We start from the raw sequence: 16,207 nt of genomic DNA, 5'->3' as shown, positions 1-16,207 counted from the left end.
AACATTTGTGCATACTTCCTTCACTAACCATTCAGAATTCACATCAGAAAAACTCTGTTCAAAACAAGTATCAGTTATTAAATTAACATCAACAGATTTATCTTTATTCAAAGGTATATCATCACTCTGTAAATAAAATTCAGAGTCAGCATTTATTTTCGAACCAGTAGTAATACTTTTATTTTCATTTAGAAGAGAAGTTGAATTATTATCATTTTTATTGGGAAAAGTATTTTTAAGATCTAAATAGCTATTAGATGGTAAAATGCATTCAAAAGAAATATTAGTATCAGCAGCTGCTAAAACTCTTTTCACTTCTGACTTTTTATTAACATGACTAATATCTATCGTCACTAACGGAAGACTGACAATTGAACTGTTCGCTAATTTAATTTTTGTGCTACGGCCTACATAATTTAATTTCTTTACATAATTAGGATTAATAATCATTAATACGCTTCCGCTATCAACCAAAGCTTTAATAGGAACGTCGTTTACAATAATATCTGCGTATTCCAACTCAGCGATTATTAATTCTTGTGGAATTTCATTTGATTTTAACATGGAGTTTACAGGATTTGAGTTATGGGATCTTCCCTGATTGTTATGTTGTCTAGCATCAACATTTTGGGGACAGAATTTTATTAAATGCGATGTAGAATTACATTTAAAACAAGTTTTCCTATCAATATTTCCACCGTGTACATGATCATTATTTTAGCGGGAATTATTGACGCGCGGCCTTGAGCTGTAGTCATGTGTATATCTACTCTCTTCCCAAAACAAACTTTTATTTCTTGCGCGAAAGTAAATGTCTATTTCTTTTGCTAACATCAGCGGTTTTAACCAGTCGGAGCCTTGTTTGATCAAAATGTGCTCGGAGGTGTCCTTGTCAAGAGTGCTGGTTAATTTATCGGTTACAATTAGTTCACAAAGGGTCGCGAAATCTTTCACTTTTCTTAGTTCCAAATAATATTCTAAATTCGCTTTTAATCTTGAGACGAATTGCACGTGATTTTCCCCTTTAAATCTTTTGGCGGCTTGAAAGTTATCCCAACATTCTTTAGCAGATGGTTGGAATTCTCTTAACACTATTCTTTTGATTTCGTCATAATCTTTTATTTCGCTTTCGTTCGCGTATAACAAAACATGTCGGCATTTCTCGCCTAACAAATTTAGAAGGACTTCGGCTTTGTATTCAGTTTTAACCTGTTTTGTTTCGAAAGCACGTTCCAAAATATTGAAAAACAAATTGAAATTTTCTGATTTAGTTGGTATTGGCATTGTTAATGTGCGGATGCTTTTAATTATTTGTTCGATGGACTCCGCATGATTTTCTTGAGGAGGTCCGTTAGGACTACTTATTCCAGTCTCTTGAACGTTTCTCATACTTTCTTTATGAGCTAAAGTTAGTTTTAATTTTTCTAATTCAAACTGTCTTTCCTTTTCACGCGCTTTTCTGCCTCTTCACACGCTCGTTCGGCCTCTATTTTTCCGCGTTCCTCTGCTTCTATTTTTTCGCGTTCCTCTACAGTTGAAATGATAATGTCTTTAACAAATTCCAAATCATCTTTAGCCGCTTGGCTATTTTCTATAATTTGTTTAAGCTTCACAATATTTGTTTTTTCCGGAACTACCTCACCTATTGCTTCAGCGACAATAATTAAATCTTTCTTTTTTGTATTTTTAAACATTTTGAATATGCCTTTATTTTTCCTAATAACAAATGCTAATATAATAACGATAGTAATAATAATGCTAATATTTCTTCAAAACAGAAATTTCTAAAATAAACACATTCAAGCAGTTTCTTTTTCTTGAAAAAGTCATTCACAAATATACAAATCTTAAAATAAATGCTTGCAAGATTCTTTAATCAAAATGATATAGAAAATTCTCCTACCTGTTCTTCTTCAATTATATCCGTTGAGATAATATGCAGGAACTTCACAATTTGTCGGCCACTGCCGAACCGAAGATTTTCTTGAAAATTTTTGTCGGCCACTGCCGATCCGAAGATTTTCTTGAAATATTTTGTCGGCCACTACCGATCCGAAGACTTTTCTTGAAATATTTTGTCGGCCACTGCCGATCCGAAGATAATTCGACGAAAACTAATGGTGAAATTCCCAGCTTCTTACTGGATCGAAGATTATTTTTCTATTTCCGAGGTAATTGCACTCCGGACCGAGCCCCCACATGTAGAGGTATGTTAACTCTAGCTCGAAAAACAGGCCTCTACTAATTGGATTATACATCAAATTAAATATCTCTCACGGGCCCCAGGGCAAAGCCCGGTTGAGATTAATGCGTAGAGATGGCTCATATTAAGAGAATCACACACTAATTAAACATAAACAAATTTAATGATCTGGACGAACGGCTGGGCCGCTTTACATCGATGGACGCTAGTACAGTACCGAACACAGTTCTTAGAGCGGGAATCAGATAGCTTCTTATTGGCTGTTGAGAGACGACGCGAGCGCCGTTAGGATGACACTCCGTACCGCGAACGCCGCTAGGATGACGCTCCGTACCGCTAACGCCGCTAGGGGGACGCTCCGTACACTACATATATTAAGTTACATGAATGAAATAAAGCTACTCTTATTGCTTGACAAAATGAAAAATGGGAAAAGTATTTCCTGATATACTTACTGTGTTACATCTAATTTCATAAAGAATTTTCTATACCGTGTATATATTTATGTCTGTGTGTATGAGTATTACCTACTAATTGGTTATTATAGATAATTAAGAGTAATTGTTATTAATAATTATCGATTTAAAAGTGAATTAGGGTGAAAAAAGTGACATTTTTTTAATGTGCTTCGTAAGCATTAAAATATAATAATAGCCATTATTGTTTTTATAAACAGCAATATATATATATATTCTGGTAGTATGTGCGTGTCTTGAATTTTTTTCAAAAGCGTAAAATGTCGATCCTCTTTTATTTTTTAAGATGCCAAATTGCAAAAGCCCTTCTAGCTGGAGCAAATGTGGTGCGGTGTGTAAAGTCATGACAGCATACGCAGAGCGCGGCAAGACCAGCTCGGCAAAACAGAATAGCGGGCGTAAAGATAAGCTCAGTGAAAGAAACCGACGAGTATTAAAGCAGATTTTAATGTCTAAAAAACGAACAACTGCAGTAAAAGTGACCGCAGAGCTCAATACCGATCTGAATTTTTCCAGTAACAGTGATTACAGTTAGAAGGCATCTTCATAAACAGAACATTTATGGCAGAGAACCAATTCTCAAGCCCCTTGTCACGGATGTTAATTGTAAATGTCGTCTACAGTGGTGTAATACTAACCAAATCTGGTCGATTGATAAGCGGAAGAAAGTAATATGGTCTTACGAGTCGTGTTTCACACTTTTCCCTACAACAGGACGGGTGTACGTTTGAAGGACACCTGCTCAAGCGTAAGATCGTGATCGTCCCCTTCCAACTATCAAGCATGGAGGTGGATTTGTCATGATATGGGCAGCTGTGTCGTGGTTTAATGCTGAACCAATCGTAACCCTGAAAGGAAGGATCATTAAGGAGTATAGAGAAATTTTAGCAGACCAGATCCATCCTATTATGTAAACTTTGTTTCCTGCAAGAAATGGAATTTTCCAGAATGGTAAGTCTCCATGCAGGGAGACTTATCCAATCATGGTTTGATGAAAACCAGTATGAAGTTAAGCATCTGCCTTGGCCCACACAGTCACCCGACTTCAATATAATTAAAAAGTTAAACTCTTTTTTAAAGCTTTCAATGCAGAACCGATATCTTCCACCGGCTCTCTCCCAGAACTTTCACAATATCTCTATGCAGAATGGTACAATATTCTTCTAAACACAATTCAACACTTGTATGAATCGATTCCTAGTCGAATCCAAGCTGTATTGCATGCCAAAAGTGGTCCTACACCATATTAATATAAAGAATTCTTTATAAATCTACGGTATTTCCATTATTTTGATAACCACCTGCATATATATATACAGATTATATGCAGTTCATTTATGCAAATGTGAGATTTATCCAATTTCTCATTACTATTTGGCATAAGATTATGCAAATGCTACTCGTGATTTATGTTTTAGCATTGTTATTATAGATGACTGAATTGATTTTATTGTTACTTTGCTTCTTTAAAAATCAGAAAAAATTATAACAATGCAAATTAATTTAAAATTTCTTTAATTTCATAAGTTTTAGCGTTAATTATCTTTTTAAATTTCTGCACCATTTAATATTTTAAATAAGCGGAGATTATTTCTTTTTTCACTAACTTGGATATCAAAGAAACACTATGCAAAGAAGAGTTTCTAGGATACATTCTCTTATAAATCTTCTGCCATTCCTCGATATCTAACTTCAGCTACATAGTTTAAATATTTTGAAACTTAACTCCAGTCCATCTTAAGTGAAGCATACAGACGATTTATTTCTGACGGAAGCAAATGTAAATGCCACGATGCATACAGGCTCGACTAGCAACAAATATAGTAGTAGCAAATGACCCATGCGAGATTCGATGATGCTTCGAAGCGAACGTCTTCGAGTTGTAAGGAAATGTAATGGAGCTCTGAATAAATATCTAATTCGAATCAAAGGTCAACAATATTCTATCAGTATTCGAATAAAGTTTTTGTATTAAATCAGTTAACGTCAAGTTTACATTAATTTATAAAAATTAATCCGCGATTCACTTGAATTTCACTTTCTGTAGCGGAAATAAATATTTCAAGAAAATATAATATTTGGATATTTACGCGATTTCCTCTATGCAGTTTCTATTCCTATAATTTATTAATGCAGTTAAGCTTGAGATTAACTCACAGGTGCTAAAGTTAAACTCTGGATTGTATTTACACTAAGGAATATGGTATTTTGTAAAGAAAATAATTAAAAAAAATTATTTTTTATTATTTTGTTAGTTTAGATACTATTTTTTTCACATCCGAGTTATGCTGTGTTCAAGCTTTGCTTAAATTTCTCATAATAATTCAGTTCATGTGACACCAATGTTTGGCGATCAAATGTTATTCTTGTCCTATGATCAAAATTAGGATATAAAATTATGATATCCGAGCTAAAATACCCACAGTATTGCCACAAAATGGAACGTTAATAAAATTAAACAACCAGATTAATTTGCATTCGCGCTCGTAAATGGCAATTCATTTTAACATTATATTATATATAATGTTAAAATTGAAGCATTTTAGAATATTTGTTGCGAGAAACTATCGCAAAAAAAATGGATTAGAAGCCTAATGTAAGAATTTTATTTTGGGGAAACTCCTTTACAAAATAGAAAATTTTAGTCATGAAAGATTTTCGGATTGAAATATAATGGGAACGGACATCAGATGATATATTGGTATTAGCTTCATTATCAAAAACCCATAGAATCAAATTTCCTTTTCATGATTTCTATTTTTTAATCCATGAAGGATTTCTTATTAAGATATGTACATGATACGAACTCTGTGGCAACTGACTTGATAATAAGTAACTATTTAAGAATGTCCCGGTCATAGTGTGATATGATAAGATTATTTCCTCATTTCACAACTATAAACTTCTTATTTTGAACGCGGAATGTATGCAGTGTGATATTTGTTAATAAAATTTGATGAAGAAGTACATTTTTTTTCTTTCCTCTTAGATATCTTTATTTCATAACTTAAATGTCTTCAATTTCAACTGCATTATATTTCTTACTATATTTTAACTTCCATAAAGTATTCCAGGTTTTTAGGAATAATCAGGAAAAATTATTTCTGAACTAATATATAAACAAACTTGATTAATTTATTACATTATAACGGAATAATTTATTTTTAGAAAATTAAAAGGCGCTATCAAAATTGCCTCATACAGCTAAAAAGAATCTAAAAGAGTAGATAATTATAACCTAATTGCGTTGAAATTCAATAGAATAACACTTTGATTGATATTTGTTTAAATGAAATTGTTGAAAAGAGGAAAACAATGAAAACGTTCATTATAAAAATATAATTAAGTTGCTAGTAATAACTTCTTAGGCATTTGATTAATTGCCTCAAATACTTAGAATACTCTCTAAATATTATTTCTTAAGAAAAGTTTCTTGCAGGAAACAATATTCTTAGAAAATATACAAACATATTTTTAAAGTATTAATCAAGCTGTATACAAATTTTCTAAAACTTTTGTTTGCATATTTTTAAAAAGGTGATATTTTTAATGAATCATTTTTTTTCAGAAACTAAAGAATTTGAAATGTAAAGTAATATTTTCTATAGAAGGTTAAAATAATTCTTCACAACAGCAATTTTGGAGATAAAATCATTTTAAGAAAGTAAAATATTTGCAAAATTAACTCCTCTCAGAATTTTATCAACTTCAGAATATAATAAGAATTTTCAAAATGGCCTATCAAATGTTTATACAATATTTTAATAAAAGGCGAACACAATCATCCCACTTATTGTTTTGTGTTTCAGAAAGAAATCAATTTAACGATTTTCTAGGTATTTCTTAAGAATACCGTTACTTTCATTTGAAGCTGAAAGCAAATGCAGTTTCCAAAAAACTTTAAGTAGTTATATTTTCAATTTCATCAAAAATGCAATGGGAGATCATCTGTACATAATGAAATTCTTTGTTTCCATAGCTTTTTGGAAACACAATTCTCAGAAATTTCAGAATAATATCAAGATTCTTGGAATCATGCAGAACTGACTTTCAAAATGATTCTTAGAGTCATGTATAAATAATGGATTTCAAAAATAAAGCTTGAAACGTTAAACATGTCTAATATAATTATCCAAAATTTCTATTCATATTTCAAGCAAAATAGGCAGAAAAGTGAATGTGTTATTGTTATCTCCCATTTAATTCGAGATGAATGACATTTGGTAATATTAAACAGAATCAATCAATCGTGGTAATATTAAACAGAATCAATACAGTCTAATACTTTTTTATTTGATAAAAACAGCACCAACAAAAAAAATTACTCCTGAATCATTCACCATGAATTAAATAATTATATATATATATATATATATATATATATATATATATATATATATATATATATATATATATATATATAAAGTCATTAATTAAGAAAGATTTATTTCTGAAAAGTCTTTTTTAAACAAAATTATGAAACATTTTTTTTTAATTTTTTGATAAAATTCATCTGATCAATAAATGCAATTCATAACAAGGATAAATTCACGTTCTACAATAGTAAGAACATCAACACTTTATGATTTGGACAAAGACATGAGTCTTTGATTATGTTATTAAATTTCCGAGTTACTCGTTTATTGATTATTTTAACTGATTTTTAGCTTAATTGTGTTATAAAAAATTTGAAGATAATATTATAAATTTAGAGAAGTTGATTGATGCGATGCAGCCTATTAATTCTCCTTACGGTAGAGCAGAAAATTGTGTGAATTTTTATTTTTCTTTCATATCGGTGTATCGGTGACTCTCTCCGGAAAAAAAAATCTTTTATAATTGATACCGATTTTTTTTCTTACCCAAGCTGTTATGTTGCCATGATAGGATCAGCATGAAAATATCTAATATTTTGATTCATTTTACGTTTAACAATGTAAAACTGGCGAATTATTTTTAACTATTAATGATTGAGAGGAAAAACAATGTGTCAAAATGAATCTTTAATAAAGGACATAAAATTGAACGTTTTTGCAAATCATATAACTGATATGTACTCATCACTTGTTATTATTACCTTGAGTTAAAGCATTTTATAACTTTCTAACTAAGCAATACAATTAATTAAAAAACAAATGAAAGAAATATAAAAGAAAAAAAATGTCAATTGACAATGTTCTCTTTATAGATTACTTTCAACTAAGGATAATCTAATTCGAATATTTTTGAAAAAAAAATCCATTAAACATTACTTGGAGGCAAAACTTAACAAACGAGTAGGTTTATAGGTTTTTTAAGAAATCATTTTCTTAATTTTCATTAATTAGATTAAATTACAAAGGATGATATACAGAATATATGGAAACAGTGTACTGAACTGTTTAATTTTGAAGCGATTAACACTGATTATATAAAATTGTTTATTTTCTTAACACAGCAATTTTTTTTATAATTTGGAAACTTCAGAAACATTTTGAATATTTTGTAAAATTTACATAAGGGAATTTATTTCCATAATTAAATTTCACTACCATATTTCCAACTAAATTATTGACCGTAAATGTTCTGACTGACATTGCAAGGAAGGAGTCATATAATTAATGGTTTTCTAATAAAACCGAACAAAAGAAGTATCACGGAGTTTTCAACTAAGAATGTCAAATAATAATTTAAAAAAAATTGAAGATATATGATGTAAACAGAGATATAAATTTGTATAATGCAAATAAAGCGTATTATCTTTAGAATTTATCTCGTTTTTTTATATTTTACGATTAAAAAAAATTTCAGAAATAATTCTTTTAAATTTGCATATCGCATGTTATTCACAATGTATTTTTATAAAATTCTACAAAAGCAATAATTTTTGTGACATTTCTTTTCACTAAATAGGAATCTATTGCTGATTTTACAGAAAACAAAACGATTTATAACATTTCTACTTGCAGACATAATATATATCGCGTAATTCAGTCACTTCAAGGCTATTTATTGAATGCGCTATTAGATGCTTGGTTATAGATGTTAAATTATGAAAATTAAACAAGATATAAAGCCAATTTGTAACTATAAAACATTAAAGAAAACAAACAGAAATACATCTTTCTTTATTATAAATGCAGTTTATATTTTTAAATTTTTATATTGATTTCTTATAATTAAATGTAAAAAAAACATTAAGTTTACATATAAAGCAGACTGATTTTAAATACACCAAATTAAGATAAACATTTAACAATGTTAAACTGAATTTCAAATGTCAAACATATAAAATAATTGCCTTATTTTTTTGAAAATTAATTTTATAAATCAAAATATTTTAACAAGGCTATAAGATAAAAATCGTTTATTGGAAAAAATGATTTTCAAAAGAATTCTCTAATTAAATGATTTACAAAAGAATTCTCTAATAAAATCATATACAAAACAATTCTCTAATAAAATTCTCTCTCGACGTAGAATAAATAAACTTAGCATCTAACTAATTATTAAAATTTTCCTCGAGTATTGAAAACGAAGTCATATTATGGAAAAAAAAGCTATTTAATTACCATTAACACTTAATTACTAATTAACATAAATTTAAAAATAAATGTTTTGACCTGTGTAAAATGGAAAAATAATTTCTTTCCTAATCTTTTCAAAAAGGATTTTTCAAGAAATCAACCTCAAAAATACTTCAAAGAAATCAAATTAGTACTTCTTGCGGATTAGAGGGAATCTAATCAACGATGTTAGGAAAATTAATTTGTGTTAAAATATTTCACTTTATAGATCATAAAAGTTTACTTTAGTCGAAATTTTGTTGAAACTGAAAGGCTTACGGCAATTTTACTTTGTTTGAAATAATGTAAAAAAGCTGTAAAAATAAACCACTTTAACCTTATAGCTTTGTAAATAGCTTTGTCAACTTTAATATCAGTTGATAGGAAGCTTATACAAACATAATATATTTTAAGAATATTACTTTGTTACATTAAAATGTAAATACATTTCATTATGTAAAAACTGCATTTAGAAATTGACAAAAGTTTGTGTCTGATAAAATTTGCAAATATGTGTTTTTGCATTATTTATAAAGACATTAAAAATTTTATATTCTATTGTGCGTATGCATTAAATTCTTTGTCCCCATGTTTGAGAAGGAATTTAAAATATGTGTGTGTGTTTTTTTTTTGTTTTTTCCTGGATGTAGAAAACTCATTCTGTAAACATTTATTTCATTACAATATCTGACGATGATAAATTATATATAGCACATAAAGTCCCGCATAATGTGACCAATCAAAAATAGTTTAAACAGATAATAGTTTATTTTTTTATATTATTTATTTATTACAAAATAAGTTTATTTTTATATTATTATTAAATTGTATTAAACAAACAAATTTATAAAATGAATTGAACTCAAAAACTTTTAAAGAAATATTCTGGTATTTTTCTTTCAAATTTAACAGCATCTAAAGATTATAATAACTTTTTTTCCGAACTTACGCACAAAAAGTGCATAAATGAATATTTATAATATGAATATTTATAAATGAATATGAAATATTTATCATGAAATAAGCATACTTATAATAATAATACGAAATTTAATATATGTCAGGAGGAATTTGATTTTGATTTTTAATGACTCATTATTTATTCTTACCGAAATTAGATTAATCCGGAATCCTTACTTAATGGTCTAAAACTTTGTAATGGCCTAAAAATCAAGCTTTTAATATCCGATTATGCGGAATTTATCAATTCCAATGCAATGTAAATTGTTTTGTACAATTTAAATGCGAATACAAATCTTTCGAAAAAATGTGTATGAATTTGTTTTTCATTCATAATAAATATTCCTAAACTTTATTGAATTTATATTAAGAGCGAAAAAATACAAATTAGTATGTAATTTTTATGGATGATTACATCTTAGCTTCAGTTCAGGTCAGTCCTTAGAAATAAACAGAAATAAACATTTATTAACTCATTATGGTTAGAATATAAAATGATTATACTAAGTCTGATATAACCTTAATCATAATTATTCAAATTATTAATGGAAAATAGATCTATTATAAGCTGAAGGCCTGCAGTAAAAAAAATTAGAATTTTGTTCGAAATTTAATTGCTTAATTAACCTTAGTGAATAAGATTAATTACAAGTAATTACTTAATTTGTTCTGATGACATTAATAATTATTATTAATTATTACACTACCAATTTTTATTATTCGAAATGCAGTTTATCTATAATGTTATAATATGATTTAGCAACATTCAGTTTGATTTTTAAAATAAAATATTGATACTTCATCCTTTTTAACAAATAATTTAACGCGCATAACTTAATTTTAGATAAAAATTGATACATTGTTTTCTTTTAAATCGGACACAGTTTTTAAATGTTCCTTTGATTTTCAGTAGATAGAAAGTACTGATAAAATAATTCTGTAAAAATTTCTTTTCGTCCAATTCTGAAATGTTTTGATTACCTAGAAAGAGAAACAAATCTTTATATACCAACAGCTTGCCATAGGTAATCACACTTAATACGTTACTTAATTCAATCTGATTAGACACGATAGAAGTACAAAATGTGTCCGATTCAATCTTTTTCATTCTAGCAGATAATGGAACTTTTCATTGTTAGCGTCACTGGGAAATAGCCAATCGAGTTAATCTTTCGCACTCCACAAAATTCGCTAATCGTCGCAATCATTGCTAACTCGCAATAGCTTCTGCTCGATATTTGGTATTTTTATTGACACTGGATCTAGGTCGAACGTATTTCTTTTCCGACATTTTTTATTTATTTTTTAATTCTGTATCAGGTGCTGATGCTGTGATAATTCCTAACATGTAGCGGCTGTTGTGTAGTAAACGGAAATTGGCGGAGAAAGAGTAGGTTTGGTGCCACGTGGTCGCCAACGTTAGCGACAGATGGCGCTGTCAATCGTAGTTTATTCACCTTCTATCTTGCTCCAATAGAAGCTTTAGCGATGAAAAGAATATATAGGAAAAACAAACAATAGTTACTCCAGACCAAACAAAAACCGTGGCCTCTATTTGACCTGGTAGAAAACTCTTAAATATTTCCAATACACTTTTTATTTGATGCTTTGAAGAAGGAAAGAATTTCTGGTTTGAACAATTTCCTAGAGAATTGCTAAATGTTTGTAGAAACATGATATTTCACAAAATTTACTTTTTGGAAAGGGTTTGAAAAGTGTTAAAGCTTTTGTTAACTTAGAAATATGTGAGAGAAGTTTAAAGTGGTTTTTTGTAGCATTATAAAAATGTTTTTATGTACTTTGAGTAAAAGAAAAAAAACTTTTCAGATTGTTTAAGAAGGGAGATTATTTTTTAAAAAATTAGGCACAGAATATATTAATGATTAAGAAATTTTGAAATTAATTTTTGTAACTCTTTAAAAGGACATTTTTTTTTCTAATAAAGATATATTAAAATTTTGTTTTAGAATTGAACATGATATATAAAAGTCATACATTTTGATGATTGTATAGGTTTAATTTGATTTTTTAATTAATTTAGTTAATTATTAAATAGGAATAAAAATCAAAAATCATTTTGTGTGAGAAGAAAAAAACTGAAGATTCTAAGTTTTTGTTTTATTGAAATGTTTGTAAGAACTTATGACAACTTTATATACTGCATATAAATACTGATGAATTTGATGGTAAATTAACCATGATCGTAAAAAGGTGTAGTAAAACATGATAATTATTAACTTTAAATGTTATAAGATGTGAATTTTGATTAGACTTATAGTTACATAAAATCGATTTAATAAATGTGAGCATGAAATATAAACAGAATCATACGGTATTGAATTTTTGATAAACAATTTTTGTATTGGAAAAAATTGCGAAATTTAATTATTTATTTTTTTAAATGAAAGGTAATTAGTTAGATTAACAAACAATTATGTTATTAATATAAAAAAATCATATAAGTAAATATAATTCAAAACGATTGCTGAATTTCGGGAATTTTAAAGTAAGTTGATATAGTAATAACATTTATGTTTTCTGAAATTTCAAATAAGGAATTTAAAAAAAAAAAAATTAAATATATATATATATATATATATATGCAAACATTTTTAATCATTTTTGTATCAGAAACTCAACTTAATGTCAGAAATTAAGAAATACTTTAAAAAAAATCTTTCTTTCAATTAGGAACTTTTAATGATTGAAACTTATTCATCTTAGTTTTCAGAAAACATCAAAAAATCTTTCACGAAATGAATAAAGGATTTAAATATTGTTTTAAATGAAAATGTCTGTCCAATATTGTTAAGAGAGAAAGACATGAAATAAATATCAAAACATTGTCCTTTGAGAAATATGCTTCTTGAACTGATTATTTTCCTTTATAATCTTATGAAAGCACGAATAATTTAAAAATATAAAGTTAAATCAAATTTAAAGGAACATTCAGAATACTGAATATTTAATGATTCAAGTCATTTAATTATTCAAAGTAGCACTATATATCCTATAACTTCTTTTTTTCTTCTTAAATTGGCTTAGTCATTCTTAAAGAAATTTGTTGATTTAGTTATGTGCAGTCATTTTAAATTATAACAGAATTGACGATAATCAGATAAAAAACTTAATTAAGCTTATTATCTAATATTTAACTGCTTCATTAAGCTGTGAAATCATTTCGATGTTTTTTCTGTCTGAAAAGAGAGAAATAAATTCCAAAATGGGATTATTAAACTTTATATCATATGTATTTCGCAAGCACAAAGTAATTCCCCTTCATTTTAGAAAACTTTTAAACCTTAATCTAATAAAAGCATTTCACTTTACAACATTTGAGTGTTTAAAGGATTACTTTGTAAAACTATTACATAGTTTTTCGAAATAAATTAAAATATATTTCATTCCAGATGAATTTATTTTAAATTTGATTCGCTTTTATACTAATGAACTGTTTTGACTTCTGTGAAGAACAACATTTTTTACATGCACGTCAATTTTAATTAAAATATTTCTCCAAAAGTTATGAAGCTGCACTTCAAAAATTAAGCGCAGAAGAAAAGCAATTTTTTTTTCTTCAGGGAAATCTAAAGCATCTCTGAGTTCAATATACAAAGGGTGTTCAAATGAAAAGGAACGAAACACCTTAACAACGTAACCGTTAACATATTTGCATATGCCTCTATGGGAGAACGAAGCGAGACATCTAGGGATGAGTTTGGAGTCTCTGACGTAGATCGGAGCGACTCCCGCAAGAGCAGGAGAGAGCAGAGGCTCTTATAAAAAACGCCGACCAATTGACGTGGCGTGTTGAATTCCTCGAGTATAAAAGAAACATTAACTCTGATGTCTGCTGTGAGACACTCCGAAAATTACTCAAGTCTATGAAGAACAAAAGACCGAGGCTACTCACGGAAGGTGTAGTTTCGCCCCATGATAACGCGCGTCCACACATCTGTAGAGCCATACGCGCGGAACTGGCCAAGTTCAAGCTCGACCATCCGCCCTACAGCCCGGACATGTCACCCTGCGATTTTCATGTGTTTACTGGGACAGCGAACTCAAGGACGCTGTAAAGGACTGGGTCTCGCCACGGCCACAGGAATTCTGGGAACAAGGAATCCTTCGGCTTGTTATGTGATCGCTGTGCTCAGGCCTATGGTGTATACTTTGAATAAAGTCTTCATTTATACTCACAGTGCTGCTTCCTACCACTTCATTTGAACACCCCTTGTAGGATTGCTTTCGATATGGAGAGTATTTATTCTATCTCTATGAGCACGGTATATTGTGATAATGGCACCACATACTCAAAATTATGACGTTAATTTTAAGTAAAGTTCATTGCTATATCAATATCAATTCACACAATATACAGAGAGCACAAAGTACAGGATGTTCATTGAATTTTATTCAGGCAATTTTTTTTTTATTGTAATACAATTCAATATGGATAGCATTCATTACTTGGAGAATATCGAACCTGTTTTCGTTTCCCTCCAGATGTTGTTAAGCCTTTTTGTAGGCCCATTAAATCTCTTTCCATATAAATTATATTTCTTGACTCCTCAACATTGTAAATCTTTGTATTAGAATCTGTTGGAAAAAAGTGTTCGAATGCTTATCCATGATCAGTTGATCTGCGAACTCTTTTTTCTTTTCTTTTCTTTTCTTTTTTTTTTTTTTTTTTTTTTTGTAAGCTCCCTTTGCGAGATTTTGGGATTACGCTTAAATATATACTAATGACACTTGACCTATATGTGCTTTCCTGGTACAAAATATGTTTCACGAAATTGTTTTTAGAGATTGTCACGAGATTGCTGGCCAATTGAATACGTATTAAATTCAAATATATATCACCTGTTTTTGTAGATTTCCTTGATCATAACCAAACGCGTAACTTGTCTTTGGTTGACAAGTTGACTACTTGTTGCCATTTTCTCTTTCTACCAACAGATTTCCATTTTGCCAATCACAAAATGAGAACAAACGAATTTCTTGATTTAAAGATTATATTGAGATAAATTATTTTCTCAGACTTTTATAAACTATTGTTCAATTTAATATTGTTATTCAGTGAATATTAATGTGCACCCTCTGTATCCGGGACTCTGAAAGTGTGCTGGACTAGATATACGAATCGTACAGATTGTAGTAAACGAATGCAAACTGGCAATGCAACCAAGCATCCCATAACAAAATTGTCTACTCAAATTTGACAAAGTGATTCTAAATAAATGATGTCAATTACTGATGTAGAAGAAATGAATATATCTTAATTTTAGTGAGTAATTTCTACTTCCAAAGTTTCAAACATTACTAAAGGATACTTTCAGCCTCATATTCAGTGGAATCGAACTACAGAAATAATCGAACTATATGGATTTGTATATCATATTCTGATGCAGCAAAATATTTTTAAATATGGTGACGATTCCTATAAAACGATTCCTATTTTTTTGGTTATTTAACTCTATTTTTGTATTATTATTTTTCTTTTATTGTTGGGCATCATTGCAATAGAAACATGCGATGCGGCAATAATATCAGAAAGTCATGTTTTCAACTTTTTCTCATGGCTTACCAATATACCCTGATATTACTATAAATAGTAATGAAAATGGAAAACATGATAATTTCGCAATGCTAACCCAGATTAAACCTACTTCAAAAGATACAATAAAAAGTTAGATTTGGCGTAAATCGTTCCATTTTGGTATTCCTTTACAATAAATCAATTATCAATTTCTAAGAAAACAATCGCATCTTCCCCATGATCTGGGAGTCCCAGACTCGAGTCCCTGTTCGGTCATGGTTGTTACTCTTCTTTTGTGTTCTAACTATGAGGTGTGTGAATGTTCCCCCTGTAAAAAAGGGGTTGTGCATGCGAATGTGGCGCATGAGTAGCTAAGTTGTGCTCTTGACCCTAGATGGCGCTACTTATAAAACAAGAAGCACTCACTCGGCTTAAAATCGCTGAAATTCTCGGTGGGCTTGTCAACGACAAGTGCCATTAGACAAAA

This window comes from Argiope bruennichi, chromosome 10, assembly GCF_947563725.1.
Source record: "Argiope bruennichi chromosome 10, qqArgBrue1.1, whole genome shotgun sequence".
Classification (NCBI taxonomy): domain Eukaryota; kingdom Metazoa; phylum Arthropoda; class Arachnida; order Araneae; family Araneidae; genus Argiope; species Argiope bruennichi.
The sequence above is the reverse complement of the archived record's forward strand: the minus strand, read 5'-3'. Positions refer to the sequence as shown.